Raw genomic sequence first — 13033 nt, 5'->3', positions numbered from 1 at the left:
ATTTTAAATACGACCATACTCACAATTCTGTCTCTTGAATCTTATGAGTTTTTGCAAAAGGATAGTAATGGTTCACAGGCTACTTCTGAAAGTCTGTTGACAACACTAAACATGTGTAGATATAGAATAGATACATATAGAAAGCTACCAGTATATGTATGTATAATTTGTCTAGATTTTTCAGAATTTCTTTCCTAATCTTACCTTTCATTCTCACTTAAAATTGATTTTTTATCTATACAACTACTTAAAGACTACAATTATTCAGTTTGCTTCATGTTGTTTGTCATATACCCCTAAACTAACACGGATGGGAAAAAAATACTCTTTTGCTTTTCTTTGTATTGCCTTTTTATGTCTATGTTCTACACACACAATCCTTAGTCTTCGTATTTTTCCTTTCATAGAAAACTGTATTTCCATTCGCTGTAGAATTCTTGACTTTCAGACTAATAATGAACCTCTAGAGACGTAACTGTTCATCATGAGGCTATGGTGTATTTCATACAGTCTCTTTCATCAGCTCTCCAGTGTTCCTTTTACATTTCATACTATGTTCCCCTACTGAAACATTGCTTGAGGCAGAGGGTGAATAAGTAAGTTTTGATATCATACAGAATCGACCACAGGTATTCAAATATTTCCCAGAGACTTCTTTTTTTTTTTTTTTTCCTTCTAAACCTTAAAACTTCTGTAAGGCTTTCTGGATAGTCTGAATTCTGTTTTCTCCACTTTATAAGGGTTTATAATGGTAACTGTCTCTTGGATAAGTAGAGAGATTTAAATAATGCTTTTCTTATTCGTTAATATTTGACTGATTCTTTTTAGAACACCTGCATGCAACACAATGAAAAAAAAAAGGCAAAACAAACCAAACCCCTTTTGGCTCAATCAGAGTTTTGTTTCTGTTTTGGGTTCTTTTCTATACAACCTGTACAGCTCCGCCAATACTGTTGCTGTCATTATTTACCTATAACAGAAAACAAAATGCACATAAAAAAATACATGCTCACTTCTTTGGTATTGTTAATATTTTACCAAAAACATAATTACAGGAAAATTTAATTTTATTTTTGTGCTTTTCTCTTTAATTTGATTGTCTGAAGAAAATAATCTACATAGCAAAAGGGCAGATGGAGCTGGAAAATTAGTCTTCAGAGCATGGCTAGTAGTGCAAGCTGCAGATCGGAATCATGTTGTCAAATTGTCCCCAGGTGTCTTTCTTGCTTTCCTTTAGTCTGCTGAAAGATGCATGATTCAGAAATGAGGAATTCTGGCCCAGTGAGTTTGCATGAGCATAAACAAAGCCTTTGATTTCATCTACCTACTTACATGTTTTGGATAAATATTTTTTCCATCTCACCAAAATACTTTGAGTTTTGTGTAAGAAAATACTGTATCACACTGGTGTTAATTACAGTGCAAGAGCACATGTGGGAAAGCTGCTTCACTTTTCCACTTTTTCCATAAAAATTTACAACATTAGAAAACATTTGTGTGCATAGTTAAAAAGCTGGCTCCAACTGGCAATCAAAATAAATTCCTCAATTCTTATAATTATGCTAAGTCTCTTCCTCTAATACAGAAATGCAGCAGGAAGCCAAGACTTTTTTTCAGGGTTTATTTTGGAGGATAAATAACTTGTTTTCCTGCCAATTCAGTTTATATTTTAGTGTGTGTACATTCTAATCCATAGGGCTATTACTGAAGTTCTTCTTTAGATTGTCACACAGGAAATGGATGGTCCTGTACTTCACGGGTCTAGGGCAAGATAATTCTCTGCTTGGGTTTTCACCATGACGTCTATAACATGACCAAGATGTGTCAGAAATTGTAGGGATGCTTGAATTGTTCAGCTATAGACCTATTTTGCCAGGGGAACCACACCATGCACTTTCTTTCAGAACTGATAAAGCTTTTTTCCTGGAAACAGTTCAATTATTGCTGAGGAATGTTAAGAGCTTCAACTGATAGCACTCACTCACCTAAGGACTAGAAGGCGTGAATTTGTCAGCTTTTCAAAGTGAAACATTGTGATTCAGATTGACAAGTATGCTTAGTTAAGGTTTAGCCAAGAACTAAAAATGCTCTTTAGATTTTCTGACAACAAAATTGTTAAATGTCTGCAAAATCAGCAGTTTTCTACTTTTTTCCTTCCCTTTTAAAAACCAAATTTCTCACACATGCTATTGAGAGCAAATTTCCAAGCAGCACTTGAATATTTTTATTGTCCTTATTTAATAGCTAGCTTGACAACTGAACATGGTAAAGTTAGATCTAACAATTAATTTAGAGTACGTGAAAATCCTAGTAAGTATCTCATCTAAACTATTCTTAGGCTTTTCATTGTTAGTCATTCTTGAGTGTCAGTCTTTTCCACAGTCTGCCTGAAGCATGAGTTATTCAAGGACTGATTTTGTATTTTGTTTAAAACTTATTCAACAGGAGGTGAATAGATGAAACTGTATCCTCTGCAAATCATAACTAGATAATTGAGTCATGGGTTTTTTTCCTAAACTCTATGAAATCCATAACTTTAGCAAATTTTGTCACCAGCTTCCCATTTGTGTTTCCTATTTTAACAGACATCAGTACTTGGACATGCTACACCTGATTCCTCATGCCAACTTGTTACTAAACCATCATGATTATTGCTTTCAAATCAACCTTTTATGTGCATCAATTGAAGAAACAAAATGCTTTTATTAAGAACACCTTTTATAAGTTCCAATTTATTGTGTCTGTAAAACTGAGAGTAAAAGGAGACTGTGGGTAATTTGTCACAGGTCATAGCTGTTTAAGGGTGACTTAAAAAACCTATTTTTTATTTCCCTACTGCCAATTACAAGACTTGCAATTCAGTAAACACATTGAAAAGCCTAAAAATCTTAACAGATCTCAGAAGAGGATGGGAAAGTGGGAGAGAATCATGACCCTGATGCCTCTACTCCACTTCTTCCTCCTGAAATTCCCTTACTGGCAGCTGAGAGCATCAGATGTTCTAAAATCTTCTGTTTGGTACTAGTTGATTGTTTTGCTCCACACCCTGGGTGAAATTCAGGTCAGCCTGTTTAGTCCATCTGACTGCTCAGCTGGAAACAGTTGAATAGTGCTTAAGATATCCAAGAAATCTAAGACTGGTCGCCCAAGTGACATTTGTAGCTTTAAAAGAATAAATATCTATTTTGCTAATTTAGGAGGGCTTCCTTGTGAAATGCAACTATATTAGGGATTAAAAAATACAGGTCAGAAACTTTCAGTTAAATATTAACCAGTCTTATCTCTTAGTACTATGAAGCGTTTAGATTTATTTCATTTCTGTAATGAATACATAGTAAATTCACAGAAGAACTATTTTGTGATAAAATAAAACCTCATATCATCTAGCCCCTCCTGCAGCATTTTTAGAAATCCCTGAGGTACATCTGTATGATGAAATCTATCTGAAACTTCTCAGGCTGGCATGTCCTAACCACTCTTCACATGTGTACCAAAGCGCACCCACCAAAAGGCAAAACAATGCTGATTGACCTCCAGTCCAATACTGAAGACAGACCACAAGCATAGAAATAGTAAGAAACAGCTCTAAATTTTCTATTTCTGAAGATCCTGCTGAGAAGATTCCCTCCTCAAGGGATGCATTGTATATCTTCAGGTTGTCGGTAGGGCAGAAACCCAAGCTTCCTTTCAGCAGACAGAAACAAAAGAGTGTAAAGATTGGTAAACTATGTGTACTAATCATGAAAAATGTCAGGTGTTGTAGCTGAGTTTCTCATATTCTCTCACAGTTCCTCAGCCTGGGTACTCTCTGGACTCCTGAGACAAGCAGGAAAGGGTGCAGTGCTGTCAGTACCCGTCCTCTACAAATCTTTGCATCACCAATTGAAATCTGCAGCAGTAGTGGCAGGACACATTAAGTTCCTCTACAGACTACTTCTTGGTAGAAATCTGGACAGAATGAGCTCCCAGTGTTTATTCTGAGAGTATGGCATGTCTTTCATTGTTGTTCCTAGTGACAAGGGCTTCTCTGCAGCATCAGGACTGGACTGGAGAGCCGGAGGAGAAGGAGCTGCACTGACCGTGCTACATCGCTGTGTTTTGATACTTCCCTGATGTGCCTTTCAGATTCTTCTGGAATGGCATCTAGCCTAATGCATTTGCATGCTTCCCTTGGGAGTTTGTTACTTCTCATCACAGCCGTGTGCTCTGACACAGCATGTTGCTAAATGTGCGACCATCAGCCCGGGCTACCCTGTTGCCTTGCTTTTCACTCTGCCACTGCATCTCCTTGTAGTACTGAACATGCATGTTAGAGGTTTACAGGAAAGGGCAAGGATAAGGTCTTCTGAAAGCAATAGTGAAGCTGGAGTGAAGATACTAAAAAGCACTTTGAGCCACCTTACTAACCTTTGGTATGCAGCCATCTACTTCTTTCACACAGCCTGAAGGGATTATACTTACTTTTCTGTCAGTGGGTTCTTGCTTCTCTTCAGTTTCTTCTGCTGCTGTAAAGCTGTTTCATATTATCTTAGAAGCCATTCTGTCCCCAAAGGGTTACCTGAGTTTAAATTTGCCTCCAAGAGGCTTATGTTATTTTATGCAGTTTTGACTTTTTCAAGGGCTGTCTTTATTTCCCTTGAAGCCATCCCGAGCGTTGAGGAGAAGCCCATGTCTTCTAATAGATGTCTTGACTTTGTCAGAATGACTGCTCATACACTTTGGTGAGAAAGTTAGTGAAATTGGATTTTAATGCCTGTGTGGGGAAAGGTAGTAGAATGCATCTATTACAGCAACTTAATATCTTGTGAGTTTCAGAGAAACAGAATATTCTTTTCTCTCTGATTCAGCAATGCCCTATCTGCTGCATACAGGTAACTTAGCTATGGAACTTCTTGGGGTTACAAAGGGTAACATAAATACAAGGGTGTGGAGCAGGAGGGCAGCACGTGCCATCCTTCAGGAAAGATGCCTTAGAAAATCAGGGCAAATGCCAGGATGCAGCACTTTCAATGGCACCTCCACCTTCTAATTTAAAAACCTTGGTTTGAAGCATACTACCATAGCTTCTTAAGTCACTTGATAGGAAATGTCTGAGTGTTCCACTGTTTTTTTGAGTTAGAACATTGCCTTTCTTAGTTTACATGGGGCAGCACTTACAGTGGCTCCTGAAACATGTGTAACAAGAGACCAGAAGCTTGTAGGGAAAAGTTCAGTGGAAACTCACATGAATAAATTTTATAGCCTAAGGAAGTGAGCCTGTGCTTGCATTTAAACAAATTCTATGGCATTTCTCATTCTCAATATGCTGTTGAATATATTGACAAGATGATTTTTCCAGCCTGCAGTTTTGACTCCTGAACAACATCTTGTTATCATGCAAAATTGCAATGACTATTTTTAGAAGCCCAACAACAAACAGTCTAAAGGTTTAACATATGTCTCACATGATATATTTAATGAACCATAGCCTTACCTACTGTCAACAACACAAAAGTCTGTGCAGATTATTCTTATAAACTGGACAAAGTGTTATTTGGAATAGAGATGCAGTATTAAAATGTTAACTAAAATACCCTCAGTTCATCCTTGAGGAGCATGTGTCATAATGAATGTCTGTGGTGACACCACTTCTAGCAAACTTGCTCTTTTGCACCTCTTATTACCTTGAAAATCAAAGCATGGATTCACTTTGAGAAGAGTGAGGGAGAAAATCCTGGACTATATATTTTCATTTTCTCTTCGTGTTTGTTTAAAAAAAAAAAAAAAAAGAAGAGAAGATAAAAATTGAAAAGGTGCCCCCAGGTTGGATTTGGATGCCCAGGAGGTGATTTGCTGAAGTGCATTAATCTCTTCAGTGTAACTGTAGGTTATGGGCCTGAGACAAATTGAGTCAGTCAGGTTGTATCTCTTCATTTCTGTACTCACTTGTCAAGAAAGACTAAAATAATAACAGAAAGAAGGTGGAATTGTTTAGAAAGGCAGCAGAGGTGAAAGTCAGGGTGCAGCATCTCTTCTTAAGGCTAGAACAAGACTATATTCTGTTCATATAGGACAAAAACACTGTTCAAATGTTCATCAGTATATTTCAAAAGCTTAGTTTCTGAAAACATAAGAAGTTATGTGTGCAGACTTTGCATTAAGATTCTGGTGTTGTACTAGAGAAGAATATTATGGAACAAAGGTTAAAAACTCAGTCCAAAGATGCAATAGCATTTTTGTTGCTTCACCAGCAAATTCACATAATACACAGTCCTCTGTCAGATAGATTCCCAGGTCAGGGAATCCAGAAGGCTGATTTATAAAAGCTGGATACAAGGAAAGCAAGAGCCTATTTGTGTGAAAAAAAATTGAATCTGACACAAGACCTAGAAGACAACTCACAGTATTGTCGTCATCCACTTGCTGCATACTTGCAGCTAGTGAATATTTGAGAATTGGATAGGATTAAATGTAGTACCTGTGCCCCAGAAGATGCAGAGCCTAAATTAAAGCTTCAGAAAGTGGACTTTGGAGTGTAATTGAGGAAGCATAGGTTATCACTCATATCTGAGGTAATGATCCTTGTGCAGACCACTAACATCTTCCTGTGAGAACAAGGAAATGAGAATTAAATTCTTGGTTTCAAGAATAAAAAAATTGTAGTTAGGGCAAGGAATTATATCAGGGAGAGGAATGTACATATGGCTTATTTCCAGAAATAGCTACATTTCTCCAGCTGATAGAATCTGAGAGGTGCCTGACAATTCTCTCTCTGGCAGAGTAAAAACCAGACATGTACAAAGTCATTGATCCTCATTGTCATCTCTGCGCAATTTGTCTTTATCTCCAGACTTACTCCCTCCATGTCAAGCAATTTTTTTCCATTCTTAGCTCAAACAAGTTTTCTTCTGAAATAAGTGTTTCAGTAAAGCTGCTTTTTCTTCCATGTACCACTCAAATTCTGAGTGCGGGAGCTGCATTTCCTTCTGCAGCGTAGCTGAATAGGTTCAGTCACTCTCCTCATGCCCTTAACAGTTTTCAGTGCAATTTGACTTTCCCTCATACAATAGAGCTCTGGGGAATGCTGCTGCAAAATACTACCTAATCATTCCTTTAACTGTCAAGATGCACTGCCATACTGGTATATGTGTCTAATACAGACAAACATACCAGAAATTGTAGAAAACTTCCTGTGAGATTCTGAACACTTTCTAACATATCCTGAATGCTCTCAATCCCTCTTCACTTCATCTGTATCAAATATCTCAGACTACAAGGAAACTCTCAAAGCACTTTTTCTGGATCTACTCTCTATTTCAGAGGATTTTGTTCACAGAAGGAATGATTAAAATTTTGAATGGACTGGCCTAGGAGGTGGTTGAGTCACCATCCCAGAAGGTGTTTTAGAAAAGACTGGATGTGGCACTCAGTGCCATGGTTTAGTTGACAAGCTGGTATTAGGTATTAGGTTAGACCTGATGATCTCAGAGGTCTTTTCCAACCTGTGTCTGTAAATGAAGTTGATATCTCTTTTTAAGACCAATTGATACAGTTAGAATAATTAGACAACCTTTTCAGCAAACGTACATTGCTTAGGCCTGAAATAAAAGAAATAGATTTCTAAACACAAACTTAAATTGCTCAGTTTTGATTCCTATTTCAGAGTAAAAGTCTGGAATAAAGGCGCTTGGTGTGCAGGGGGCAGAAAATGAAGGGAGAGAAAAGTAAGGACTTGCTAATTAAATTATGCAAGAAAAAGTAGACAATAGTTCATATCCTGCAAAATAGAAGGGTTAGGAGAGAACAGGAAGACTATAATTTACCTAACTCCAAGTTTTTGTAGGTATAAAAAAACCCCCACAGAAGTTAATTAGTCACTTTAGTTTGCACAATCTTCTTTCTCAGTAGTTTAACAGGTTCCTCTTTGGGTCCAAGACTAAAAATACAGTGGAATGTGAATTTCATAGGATGTGTTCCTTTATTAAAAGTTTGTGGTCCTATGCATATTTTCTGTGTGAATTATCTTTCTTGTATGGAAAGGGTGCTTCATTTCACCTCCACATTTGCCATAAGGGTATGTTGGTCTGGATGAAGCATGCAGTTGTAAGATTTGTAGCATGGTAGTTGTTCTGGGGTTGAGAATATTGATTGTAGTACAGTAGAGGCTGGTACATTTTCTGTTCTTTATTCAAGGAAAACCTGTATTCATTGAGTGTGTTTAAGAGCACGAGGAGTTTCCTTTCAAAATCAATTTAGTGAGGCTGCAGGGCTGTTTGAAGAGCAAGAAGTTTCTTGTATTACAACTTGTAGTTATTTAATGACACTTTGTATAGCTTCTGGGAGAGGATAGGCTGTGACAATAAAGATGAACATTTGGTGATGGGTGGAGGTGTCATCTCCTACTTAAACATTTCTTCACATGGTGTTTCACATCTCTTTCTGAAAGGCTTTTCTACGAGTAATTCTGATGTATATAAATCTTCTTTATTGCTAAGGTGAGCACTACGAGTGATCTTTTTTATATAAAGGCTTTTGAGGAGCCTGTGTATGTTGGCCTTCAGTTTCCATTTATCACACCTGCAGGTTACACTGCTGATGCTGCTGAAGGGAAATGGTGCTGGTGCATGAGTGTTGCAGTGACAGTTTGATGGAGAATGGTTATTATTGAATTTGTGGTAAAAATCAATAAGGGAGTCCAGATTTCCAATCGAGATAATAAAGATGTCATCTATAAATCTTAGGTAGAATGTCGACACAGTGATGCAATTATTTAACAGCTCTTCGTCATTGTTGTTCTTTAAAAGCTTGTCATAATACAGGACTGGAGAGAAGCTATCAAAAGAGAAGGATGTTTCAGTTAAGTTTTGCAGATGGCTATGGATGGAATTCTCTTCAGTAATTTTACTGATGCTCTGCATGATGGAATGGAGAGAAAGGATGACCTCTCTCTGGTACAGATGTAAATGACGTTAAACTATTAAGATCTCTAAGACTCTTTCACAGGATTAGAATCAAAAGTACACTAATGGAATTGGGAAAATGACTGGAGAAAGCAGAATGGCATTTAATAAGAACAAGTGCAAGGTTAAGGAAGAAAAATGTTTTGCACAAAAACAGGATGAGGAAAAAGCTGGTCAGGGAATGGAAAATGGAAGTATAATGGCTCCCATTATTGTGGTGTTGCAAAAAGGGGAAATACTGCTCAGGAAAAATTTCTTCCCCTTAACAAGAGACATTACAGACAGCTATAAATAAATTTTAAAATCTGATTGTATAACTGCAATAGGCAATGAAATACTATTATATTACATATGTGATATATGTTACAGTTCATCCATCCTACTTAGGAATTTGGCATCAAGCTGTCATGTTGCCTCAAGTAAATATTTTCAACATTGTCTATAAATGAAATTCTATTGCTGTGTAGTACTTAACACTTAAAATTTAAAAATCTATACTTTTAAACTTCATCAGTTCTTTGAATGGTGATTTACATATTATAGTTCTTGACCTTCTATCCTTGTGGAGTAAAATTATAAGTGCAGTCAAACTACAATAATTGTATAATGAAAACCTCAGGGCGTAATATTACCCCCCATTTCTCACAGCAGAACTTAGATTGAACTAACTGTTCATGTAAAATTACTGATTAATATTGAAAGATCATTCAGCTGATGAATAATTGTGAGAAAGAAGTAGATTATGTATGTGAAATTTATGGCAGTAAATAGATTTTTCAAATGAATTATTCAATTTTTGGCATATCCAATAACTTTACAAAACATTCATGAACATAAAGAAAAGTATTGTGTTTACACATGTACGTACTTTATAGTTTATTACATCATAATTGCTTCAGAACTGCTCAGTGACTGTATCTTTATTTTCTTCTGTGTTAGATAAATCCTTGCAGATGAAAATTTCTAGGATAAGCTGCATCATAACTCAGTGCAGAGAGCACCATCTTTTTTTTCATGGAACAGCTATTTTTAATGGACTTTTGGATACCAAGTGTTTGAAAAGGGGAAAAACAGGGAAATTGTTCTTTATGTGTCTTTCTTTACATTTGTCTGTACAGGGTTTGTAATGCTGCACTATAAACTCTTATCACCTCACTGCCCACAAGCTCATTTGATCAACATTGACCTTTGACTGTCTGAAGCCCATTGCCACAAAAGAATTCATATTTGTTGAACAGCTGAAGTTGTGGAAAGAGATTTCTGACTGGTAGACAGTGATTGTCCCTCTCTACTCTGTGCTGGAGCAACCTTACCTTGAGTCCTGGGTGTAGTTTTGGGCACCACAGTATAAGAAGGATATAAAGGTATTAACATCCAAAAGAGGGACACAAAGATGGTGAAGTGTCTGGAGGGGAAAGTGTATGAGGAGCAGCTGAGGTCACTTGGTCTGTCCAGCCTGGAGAAGAGGAGACAGAGGGGAGACCTCATTGCAGTTACAGCTTCGTGTGAGGGGAAGAGGAGGGACAGACACTCTCTCTTCTCTGGTGGCGATCAGTGACAGGACCTACGGTAATGGCCTGAAGTTGTGTTAGAGCAGGTTTAGGTTGGGTATTAGACAAAGGTTCTTCACCCAGAGGGTGTTTGGGCACTGGAACAGGCTCCCCAGGGAAGTGGTCACAGCACCAGCCTGACAGAGGTCAAGAAGTGTTTGGACAATGCTCTTGGGCACATGGTGTGACTCTTGGAGTGTCCTGTGCAGGGCTAGGAGTTGGACCTCATGGTCTTTGTGGGTGCCTTCCAACTCACGATATTCTATGATTCTAGAAGTGAACTTTCCTTAAAGCTAGACAGGGTTTTGCAAAGACAGATGGCAGAATCTTTCTACAGTAAAGCTCAGAATGATCAGGGGATCTACTTCTGTGTTTTCTGTGGACTAGTACTTTATTCAGCAAGATAATTTTAACCCCATGCCATTTCAGTCCTTCTATTCACACATAGCATGCAGGATTTAGGATGGATATAAGATTCTATCACAAAGTTCAACATTATGAATGAAAGTAGAAACAGATTAAAAAATGTCCAGGAATAATCAAAGGCTTTAAAGTAAAAGAAAAGTTCCAGCCATCAATCAGTTGCCTCTAGTGGTAGAGAACTGACTTGAGAGCTTTTAATTCTTTCTCCTATCCCCCTAGACCCATGTATCTAATTGCACTTGGTTCTTCCGTAGCCAGACAAAACAAGATAAGGGTTTTTCAAATTCCTACTTTTTAATTTAATTTTTATAACAGCAGCAAAAATGCAGATTCCCATGACTTCTAATTAAGAAGTCTTTGAATTAACAGGGGTGGTATCATTTTAGTCTTCCAGGTAGGTAGTGTTTTGTGTTTTAGTCATTACAATGCAAAATACAAAACTAATGCATTGTTCTGTCACTATACTTCCACAACTCAGTTGTGAGGGGTTTTTTTATGTTTTGCTTTTCCTGATGATACCTTATATTTATCTACTGCCTCTTTACCAGATGCTTTATAGCCAGATTGATCATTAACTTTTCTTTAGGTAATTTCAGGATTTTCTTTTGATCATGCAAATCTGTGTATAATATCAGGTACTTATTTAAAGACCCTTTAAAAGGCTCTCATATACATCCAAAGGAAAAGAAAGGGGACTAAGGGAGAAAAAAGAAAGGGAAGATAGCAATGTTTGATAATTCCTAGCAAGTAGTGTCTTTTTAAAGAAATGTTGGGTCCTTGATGAAAACAAACAGCAAACAAAAAACAATCCCCCCACCAAAACAAACAAAAAGCCCCAACCAAGCAAAAAACAACCATATGAAGCAAAAAAAACCCAAAACAAACAAACAAACAAACAAAAAAAAACAACAAAATAAAAACCACAAACATATTTTTGCCAGATACCAGTAGATTTGTGCTGCTTTACAGATCACCAAATAGTTACTGCAGGGAGAAGCCTATTCTAGTCTTCAAAAAGCTGAATCCTTGCTTCATGTCCTTGATCTCTGAGGACAGATAACAGGGGGGAGACTGCATGAAACTCCCCTGTTTATTCTGAGTTGGGATAAGTGGATCAAAAAAGTTATACACAAACAGACACTGCTAATAAATATACTATTTGAGTACATGATAATAACAGTTACTTGTAATTTTCTCTGCAGCGGAAGCAGATAAAGGGATAAGTAAATCACGATGTTATCTAGCTGACTACTCTGTATTAAAACATGTAATTCTTAAACAGTAGTAATTTATTGCATTGGGATCCACTTTTGCCTTTCACTCTGCTGTTCCCTGTACAGAGACATATTAACTCCTAAATTAAATGTAGGGTTGAGAACCTGAGGAGGTGTGGATACTCTACTTCTTGAAACCAAAAGATAGTATGACCCAACTGATGAAGGTGAACACTTTTCACCCAGACAAGTTCTACTTCTCACTCTCTGCTCTAACCTTAATTTCAAGATTCTCATTTCAGTTATCATCCATCTTAATGAGTTACACATAGTAATTTTGATATCCTTGTAAACACTTCTGAAATTTTGTACAATATCCTTGACTACTTAAGTTATCACTGATGCCTTGAGGAGGCCACCTAAAAACAGAGGCTAGACAAGAATAAAAGTATGTATTTATTTTAGGGGCCTTCAAAGTACACCCTGGGCAGCCAAAGGGCTGCACCCAAGATGGACCCTGGGTCACGGGTTCTTCACCCTTTTATAAGTTTAGTCCATTTGCATATCAGTGTTAATTCTCCAATTATAACTTCAGTTAATGATGTAATTACCCTAAGTTTACCCTCCCTTCTTAAGATGTTAGTTTACACATTTTGGGCCTAGGACAATCTAGGTGTCATTGGAGAGCAGGCCTGGAGAGGCTTTGTTATGTCTAACCAGCATGAGAGAGCAGAAGTTAACAGGCTACAAGAAACTTCAGAGTTACACACTAGGCAGTGCAGGATTTGAAAAATATAAAAGTTAAAACCTAAGGCATCATCACAGGATAGTTTTACTGAACTTCAAATCCCAGTGATCCAGTGATTTTCATTTATTTAGACTTTTTCTAATTTTGTATGTAATTTTT

Source organism: Aphelocoma coerulescens, chromosome 5 (assembly GCF_041296385.1).
Source record: "Aphelocoma coerulescens isolate FSJ_1873_10779 chromosome 5, UR_Acoe_1.0, whole genome shotgun sequence".
NCBI lineage: Eukaryota > Metazoa > Chordata > Aves > Passeriformes > Corvidae > Aphelocoma > Aphelocoma coerulescens.
Note: the sequence above shows the minus strand (reverse complement) of the source record.